This window comes from Oncorhynchus gorbuscha, linkage group LG19, assembly GCF_021184085.1.
Source record: "Oncorhynchus gorbuscha isolate QuinsamMale2020 ecotype Even-year linkage group LG19, OgorEven_v1.0, whole genome shotgun sequence".
NCBI classification, from domain to species: domain Eukaryota; kingdom Metazoa; phylum Chordata; class Actinopteri; order Salmoniformes; family Salmonidae; genus Oncorhynchus; species Oncorhynchus gorbuscha.
In genome coordinates, this window is record NC_060191.1 from 68,335,724 (window position 1) to 68,344,914 (window position 9,191).

At 47.5% G+C, this 9,191-nt stretch overlaps 1 pseudogene; it reads right to left on the reverse strand.

Annotated features, from left to right (window-relative positions):
• The window catches only part of LOC124006203, a 75,974-nt pseudogene extending 67,063 nt beyond the window's left edge, over positions 1-8,911 (reverse strand).
• Positions 8,912-9,191: the final 280 nt, after the last annotated feature.

Sequence of the window (9,191 nt, forward strand, 5' to 3'; positions counted from 1 at the left end):
GGAGATCGAGAGAGAGGGAGATCGAGAGAGAGAGAGGGAGATCGAGAGAGAGGGAGATCGAGAGAGAGAGAGATCGAGAGAGAGATCGAGAGAAGGAGATCGAGAGAGAGAGGAGAGGAGATCGAGAGAGAGAGAGAGATCGAGAGAGAGAGGAGATCGAGAGAGAGGAGATCGAGAGAGGATCGAGATCGAGAGAGGGAGATCGAGGGAGATCGAGAGATCGAGAGAGATCGAGAGAGGAGATCGAGAGAGAGATCGAGAGATCGAGAGAGAGAGAGATCGAGAGGAGGGAGATCGAGAGAGGGAGATCGAGAGGAGATCGAGAGGAGGGAGATCGAGAGAGGAGATCGAGAGAGGGAGATCGAGAGAGGAGATCGAGAGAGGGAGATCGAGAGGAGATCGAGAGAGAGGGAGATCGAGAGGAGGAGATCGAGAGGGAGATCGAGAGGAGGGAGATCGAGAGAGGGGAGATCGAGAGAGAGGAGATCGAGAGGGAGGGAGATCGAGAGAGGGAGGGAGATCGAGAGAGAGGGAGATCGAGAGGAGGGATCGAGAGAGAGGAGATCGAGAGATCGAGAGAGAGGGAGATCGAGAGAGAGGGAGATCGAGAGAGAGGGAGATCGAGAGAGGGAGATCGAGAGAGAGATCGAGAGAGAGGGAGATCGAGAGAGAGGGAGATCGAGAGAGAGGAGAGATCGAGAGAGAGGGAGATCGAGAGAGGGAGATCGAGGAGATCGGAGATCGAGGGGAGATCGAGAGAGAGGGAGATCGAGAGAGAGGGAGATCGAGAGAGAGGAGATCGAGAGAGAGGGAGATCGAGAGAGAGGGAGATCGAGAGGGAGATCGAGAGAGAGGGAGATCGAGAGAGAGGGAGATCGAGAGAGAGATCGATCGAGAGAGAGATCGATCGAGAGAGAGATCGATCGAGAGAGAGATCGATCGAGAGAGAGATCGATCGAGAGATCGAGAGATCGAGAGATCGAGAGATCGAGAGAGGGAGAGAGGGAGAGAGGGAGAGATCAAGAGAGGGAGAGATCAAGAGAGGGAGAGATCAAGAGAGGGAGAGATCTAGAGAGGGAGAGATCTAGAGAGGAAGAGAGATCGAGATGTTATTTGGTGTTGAGTCAGTGTGTGTGTGTGTGTGTTGCTCTGTGTCTGATTAATCAGGCCATGACAGGATCACCTCCTGCTGCTGATAGAAAATAAAAAGGTGCCCCCATGTGCATCCCTCTTGCTCCCTTGGTCGTAGGGTCAGGGGGAGTTCTAGACTCAGCAGGGCCAGGGAGTTCTAGACTCAGCAGGGCCAGGGGGAGTTCTAGACTCAGCAAGGCCAGGGGGAGTTCTAGACTGAGCAAGGCCAGGGGAGTTCTAGACTCAGCAGGGCCAGGGGGAGTTCTAGACTCAGCAGGGCCAGGGGGAGTTCTAGACTCAGCAGGGCCAGGGGGAGTTCTAGACTCAGCAGGGCCAGGGGGAGTTCTAGACTCAGCAGGGCCAGGGGGAGTTCTAGACTCAGCAGGGCCAGGGGGGTCCTAGACTCAGGGGGGTCCTAGACTCAGCAGGGCCAGGGGGGGTTCTAGACTCAGCAGGGTCAGGGATCTACATTCAGTGGGGTCAGACTTTCTACAAGGCTACTGAAAAAGTGTTGTTTTCAATAGGCGTAAGGTGTTGCAATGTGAACATGTTCAAATGCACCGTGTTGTGGGGATATTTGTGTTATTGAGTTTTGGGGAAACATTTGTTTTTAATTTTAATGCATCAAAAATTGGCAGGCCGTCTCTCTCTCTCTCTCTCATCCACTGTTCTCTACCTCCTCCTACCACCCTATACGGCCCCAGGCAGACACACGGCCTGAGGCTCCATCCAGGCAGACACACAATCACAAGCCTACAGGATAACATGCACTGATCCATCACCTCATCTTCAACAACTCTCACTCCTTTCTTCAGATTCACTCTCAATCCTTCCCCCTCTTTCCCAGAGAGAGGCAGAGAGAGAAAGAATGGCAGAGTGGCAGGGAGAGCGAGAGAGGGGCAGGGAGAGCGAGAGAGGGGCAGGGAGAGCGAGAGAGGGGCAGGGAGAGCGAGAGAGGGGCAGGGAGAGCGAGAGAGAGGCAGGAAGAGCGAGAGAGAGGCAGGGAGAGCGAGAGAGGGGCAGGGAGAGCGAGAGAGGGGCAGGGAGAGCGAGAGAGGGGCAGGGAGAGCGGGAGAGGGGCAAGGAGAGCGAGAGAGGGGCAGGAGAGGCAAGGAGAGCGAGAGAGAGGCAGGGAGAGAGGCAAGGAGAGGCAGGGAGAGCGAGAGAGGGGCAGGGAGAGGCAGGGAGAGCGAGAGAGGGGCAGGGAGAGCGAGAGAGAGGCAAGGAGAGGCAGGGAGAGCGAGAGAGGGGCAGGGAGAGGCAGGGAGAGCGAGAGAGGGGCAGGGAGAGCGAGAGAGGGGCAGGGAGAGCGAGAGAGGGGCAGGGAGAGCGAGAGAGGGGCAGGGAGAGCGAGAGAGAGCGAGAGAGGGGCAGGGAGAGCGAGAGAGGGGCAGGGAGAGCGAGAGAGGGGCAGGAGAGGCAAGGAGAGCGAGAGAGAGGCAGGGAGAGAGGCAAGGAGAGCGAGAGAGAGGCAGGAGAGAGAGGCAGGGAGAGGCAGGAGAGCGAGAGAGAATGAATAAGGCCAGGTATAAATGATTCAGCTACTGACTGTTGAGAGGAACACTGTAGCAGCATAGTAAGCCAAGAGTGTCTGTGGGAACCCTGTGGGAACCCTGTGCGCGACACTCTGTGGGAACCCTGTGCGCGACACCCTGTGGGAACCCTGTGCGCGACACTCTGTGGGAACCCTGTGCGCGACACTCTGTGGGAACCCTGTGCGCGACACTCTGTGGGAACCCTGTGCGCGACACTCTGTGGGAACCCTGTGCGCGACACTCTGTGGGAACCCTGTGCGCGACACTCTGTGGGAACCCTGTGCGCACTCTGAACCCTGTGCGCGACTCTGTGGGAACCCTGTGCGCGACACTCTGTGGGAACCCTGTGCGCGACACTCTGTGGGAACCCTGTGCGCGACACTCTGTGGGAATACTGTGCGCGACACTCTGTGGGAACCCTGTGCCTGCCAGTCCTGTTGGTTAACTAGCTATCGCTGGCCAAAGGACAGGTTCAGAGGCAGCCTCTGACACACACACAGACACGGTTAGTTGACTTGTGTGTTAATGCTGGGCATGAACCTGCACACTGCCACTCCAGACCCCTGGTTCCATGCTAAGTGTCATTGATTGGAAGTGAAGAAGAGAGATAGCAGGTCAGAGTCACTGATTGGAACCCACTCAACCTCAATCAGATATATTCCTCTCTCCCATCTCTTTACCCCTTCCGTACTCCGGTTCTCTCTCCTCTTCCGTTTGCCTTCTCTCCCTTTCCCCATTCCATCACAGCTCCCCCTCCCCAGGTATCCATGGTGACGGCTAGCTCACACTTGATAAAGGAGGTCATCAGTACAATCTAATGGCAGTGTTTGTAATTCAATAAGACAGGGGGAACCAACCCACCGTGATACCACTAATCTACCCCCACTAATCTACCCCCACAAACATACACAGTCTGCTACCACTACTGTTGCCACTCAAATCCAACATTAAATACTATCTTAATAAACAAGTACTGCCGTTTTCCTTTCCTCTCTGGTAGTTTAGTATAAACTGGGTGGTTCGAGCCCTGAATGAAGATTGGTTGACAGCTGTGGTATATCAGGCCATATACCACGGGTATGACAAAACATTTATTTTAACTGCTCTAATTAAGTTGGTAACCAGTTTATAATAGCAATAAGGCACCTCGGGGGTTTGTGGTATGTGGGCAATATACAACGGCTAAGGGCTGAGTCCATGCACTACGCATTACGTCGTGCCTAAGAACAGCCCTTAGCCGTGGTATATTGGCCATATACCACACCCCCTCGAGCCTTATTGCTTCATTAATTGGCCAGAGATTTTGCTCAACCATGTTCAGTAGTCAGGAAACAAAACCTCTGCAAATTGAAAGACATCCAGTAGTCAAAGGTTAATGAAATACAAATCGTATAGAGAGAAATAGTCCTATAATTCCTATAATAACTACAACCTAAAACTTCTTACCTGGGAATATTGAAGACTCATGTTAAAAGGAACCACCAGTTTTCATATGTTAAGAGTTAGCCGTCTTAAATGGCACATATTGCACTTTTACTTTCTTCTCCAACACTTTGTTTTTGCATTAACACTGTTTCTAGGCCGTCATTGAAAATAAGAATTTGTTCTTAACTGACTTGCCTAGTTAAATAAAAGGTACACTTTAAAAAAATATATATATTAAATTCTTAAATGGAAGAAGTTTGGAACCATCAAGACTCTTCATTAAGCTGGCTGCCCAGCCAAACTCAGCAATCGGGGAGAAGGGCCTTGGCCAGGGAGGTGACCAAGTACCCGATGGTCACTCTGACAGAACTCCAGATTTACTCTGTGGAGATGGGAGAACCTTCCAAAAGGACAACCATCTCTGCAGCACTCCACCAATCAGGGCTTTATAGCAGAGTGGCTCGACGGAAGCCACTCCTCAGTAAAAGACACATGACATCCCGTTTAGAGTTTGCCAAAAGGAACCTAAAGGACTCAGACCATGAGAAACAAGATTCTCTGGTTTGATGAAACCAAGATTGAACTCCTTGGCCTGAATGCCAAGCGTTACCTTCCCTACGGTGAAGCATGGTGGTGGCAGCATCATGCTGTGAGGATGTTTTTCAGCGGAAAGGTCTTGGAGACTAGTCAGGATTTAGGGAAAGATGAAAAGAGCAAATTACAGTAAGATCCTAGATGAAAACCTGCTCCAGTGCGCTCAGGACCTCAGACTGGGGCAAAGGTTCACCAACAGGACAACGACTCTAAGCACACTGCCAAGACAATGCAGGAGTGGCTTCAGGACAAGTCTCTGAATGCCCTTGAGTGGCCCAGCCAGAGCCTGGACTTGAACCCGATCAAACATCTCTGGAAAGACCTGAAAATAGCTGTGCAGCGACGCTCACCATCCAACCTGACAAGAGCTTGAGAGGATGTGCAAAGAAGGATTGGAGAAACTCCCCAAATACAGATGTGCCAAGATTGTAGCATCCTACACAAGAAGACTTGAGGCTGTAAATCACTTCCAAAAGGTGCTTCAACAAAGTACTGAGTAAATGGTCTGAATACTTATGTAAATGTGATATTTCAGTTTGACATTTTTTTAAATAAATTTGCAAACATTTCTAAAAACCTGTTTTTGCTTTTTCATTATGGGGTATTATTATTGTGTGTATAGATTGAGGAGGGAAAAACAATTTAATATATTTTAGAATAAGGCTGTAACGTAACAAAATGTGGAGAAGGTGAAGGCGTCTGAATACTTTCTGAATGCGCTGTCGTCACCACTGTAGTCACCACTGCGTCACCACTGTCGTCACCACTGTCGTCACCACTGTAGTCACCACTGTAGTCACCACTGTCACCACTGTCGTCACCACTGTCGTCACCACTGTCGTCACCACTGTCGTCACCACTGTAGTCACCACTGTAGTCACCACTGTCGTCACCACTGTAGTCACCACTGTAGTCAGAAACACAAGCATTTCACTGCACCTGCATTTCACTGCACCTGTGATATCTACAAATCTGTGTACGCAACCAATAAACTGGGATTTGATTTGATTCAAGAGGTGAGCTCCTTTATTCCTGTTGGGGAAAAGTGGGGAACCCTGAAGCTGTCATATTCTGGGAAGCACAGCTAAAGATGATGACATGAGACAGCAATCATGAATTATAAATCAACCAGGACCCCTAGTTAGTTTCCATTGGGACCATTCCAGTGGACCTTCTAAACAACACACATGGCTCCACCAGGTAACATGAATGAGGGATGGAGAGAAACGTGTGAATCAAATATTGACTGTAGGGATTCTATAAAAACAAGGGGTCTAGACCAGACAAACACCGATATTCATATTGTTTACAGGGGTGGCCTGGTAGCCTAGTGGTTAGAGTATTGGACTAGTAACCGAAAGGTTGCAAGTTCAAATCCCCGAGCTGACAAGGTACAAAATCTGTCGTTCTGCCCCTGAACAGGCAGTTCAGGCCGTCATTGAAAATAAGAATTTGTTCTTAACTGACTTGCCGAGTTAAATAAAGGTATAATTAAAAAATATTTTTAAAATACGCTTATGGGGTGTCCTGATTGGTCAGGTTGTAGTTGGTGGCAGACAACTTGTTGTTATGAGAGAAGAGAGGGAATGCCAACACACACCTCTCTGTAGCAGTGTCTCAGAAAGCAGACTGAAAGGATGACTAGCCCACTGGTCACAGCATGACTGGCTCACAGACCTGGCCCTGGACTTGAGCACTTCTGTCTGTCTCTCTGGCTGGTGGGAAAAGATCACCTTTTGGGGATTGCACAGAAAATAGGCAAGAGGACAAAGATTCACTGACCATTAAAACTGACTTGGCAGACACTACAGAGGCCGATGAGTGATTGTCACCAACAAGAAGCAGCACCGTCAGGTAGGGCAAGGGACAACAAAACAGAGGTGGGCAAAGCACACGCTGTCACACTTGACTGGACTATCAATAGGTTCATCTCCAGGTGCAGAAGGAACACAGGAAACGAATGATCCTGGAGCAGAAATAGGGTTGAGAATAAGAACACAGAAATGCCCGGCTTCCAGTTTCCACTCTGGCACCTCGGCCACGAGTACAGAAAGACACACAGGATTGTTTCATCCTGGCAAACACATGGTGAGAAATGTTCAACAACACACACAAACAAACAACAGATGAAGAAGCACACATATCTTGCATTAGAACACTGACAGTGTAATTTCACCTAAAAAGTCACAAGTAGTCAAAGGACATAGAGAGAGAATTGGAATGAACAGGACTCTTCTGTCAAGTCATTTCTGCAGACGTTTGACGATTAAGCCTATTTCAAACATCCACCCGCCACTGAAACATCAAAACAAACAACTCCAGAAATCAAAACAAGAGAACAATGTTCTGAAGTTATGAAACTGTTCAGGTGAACATTCATTCAACACACAAAGAAGACTTAAGTAAATATTCTGCCTCTGATGGAACGATTCCTCCTGAATTGAGAGTAAGTAGCCTGTACTAATCCACTGGTCCTATTCTCAAGCAGAATGATCAGACAGAAGAGAAGACTGTCTGATCACAGACCTTGGTCCTGTAGGGCCCTCTTCCTTTCTCCCTCCCTGTGAAAGTTTTAAGGCTGAATGCATTGTTCCTGAGCTGCCTACTGTTCAAGTACATAACAATAAATAACTCAAGCACACAAAGGTACACGTGGTTTCAAGCTATATAGGGTTAAATAATTGTATCTTGAGTGCCCCACTTTCTCTATAGCTAATCTTTTAATTTACTGTAAATGCATTGTATTTTCATTGTGTCAAGGTATACAGGTATGAATAAAACGCACAATGACATGAATTGTCCCACCCACTTTTGGATAGCTAGACGCAAAAGTGTTGTCATTACTGGTTGGGCCGTGAATAATTTTCAGTGATGCGTTATAAACGTTATTACTAAACCTAGTTATTCAGCCATATCTAGATCAAATTTTAAAAAACATGTTCAGCATTCAAATGTCCTAATTGATTGCACACATTCCCACACGGGTTATAACGTCAGTCAGTAGCCATAAAACCTGCGATAAATCCCTATTACAAACCGGATAATCGGAAATTCGCAGATTAGGCTCACATCAAGACAATAATCCAGAAAGCATTTGACCGGTTAACGTTTCTCTTTCAACACGCATCTGAAATTGTTGATTGCCTTGTTAAATCGAAACAACACCAGGCTAATTGATAACGCAATGGGCCCACTTCAGTTATTCAAGGATCGAGGTCAGTAAACAAACACGTAAATGTTATTGGACAAAAAAAAACGCTTTTGACAAAGTGAATTTCTGATCGCTAAAAATCCACACCCGCAGCAATATAGTTTAAGCGAGGTACGCTAGTTAGTTATACAGTCCCAACATTATTAATTAAACCAAACAAGAGATGCCGACACCATTTTGAAAAAAAAAAACCCCACTGTCCTTTACTGCGCTGGGTGGTTTAAAAATGTGTGACCAGCGAGCTATTGGAAAGTAGTAGCTGAACACTAGACAATTCCACCGCAATCACACTAGATCCCATCACGTTTCCTAGCATCCTTGCCACACTGTCCCTCCTCTCATACAATCCGACACGTAAGATTGGCTAGCTATTTTTGTTTTGTTTTGTGACTCAAACGATGGGAGGAAGTGCATTACATTTAAGTCACATAAAATAGTTACACTCTGAAGCACATCGCTGAAATGTTTTTATTTTATTTTTTTATCCAACTACTAAGATAGCTCTAGCTAGCTCGCTAATGCTAGTTATCCCCTCCACCATCAATACGTTTTCCATGTAACGTTACCATGTCGGTGTCGGACAATTGACAGAAGGATAATAAATTAAAAAAAGAGGGGAAAGAGCAGAGATGACACAACAATATTCAGCGGGCGAGTCTTACCAATGTGATGGACAAATGTGGTTATCTAAAATCCTTATTTTGTTCCGGTATCTTCAAACTCGTTGACACTGGCTATGTTAACGCTATCGGTGTTCTAGCTTCTCACTTTGCTACAGCGTTATCCGGCTCGCAGCGGCGTTGGGAACACCGCGGAGTGGGGGATGGGGATGCCGAGATTGGGAGTGATGGGTGGAGAGAGGGGCCATGAGCAGGCAAACAAACATTGGATGGTGATATGGGATTTTCAGCCTCCCAAAATTACAAAAAGACACCACCTCTAGAACTACAATCTACACTTGAAATGGGGGTAAAGATATGTCAGTTTGGAGGGAACTCATTTTTAAAGAGAATGAAAATTGAAATGATTTGGTCAGGGGGATAAAGAAGGTCGAGGTTTAAACTTGAGCTCGTTTGAGCAAAAAAAAAAAAAAAAACGACATTTCCCATCAAATTATTTTAGAGTGCGGCGCCATTTTATGACGTTTTGTAGGCAATGGATGGCCCTTGAGCGGCACGTTTGGATTTTAGCCCAAACATAATTTAACAAACTAGCACAGTCACTAAAAACGACGAGATAAAATGTTTGCCTTTCTTTTTGGGAAATTCAAATCAACAGAGTTTTGTTAGGCTGAA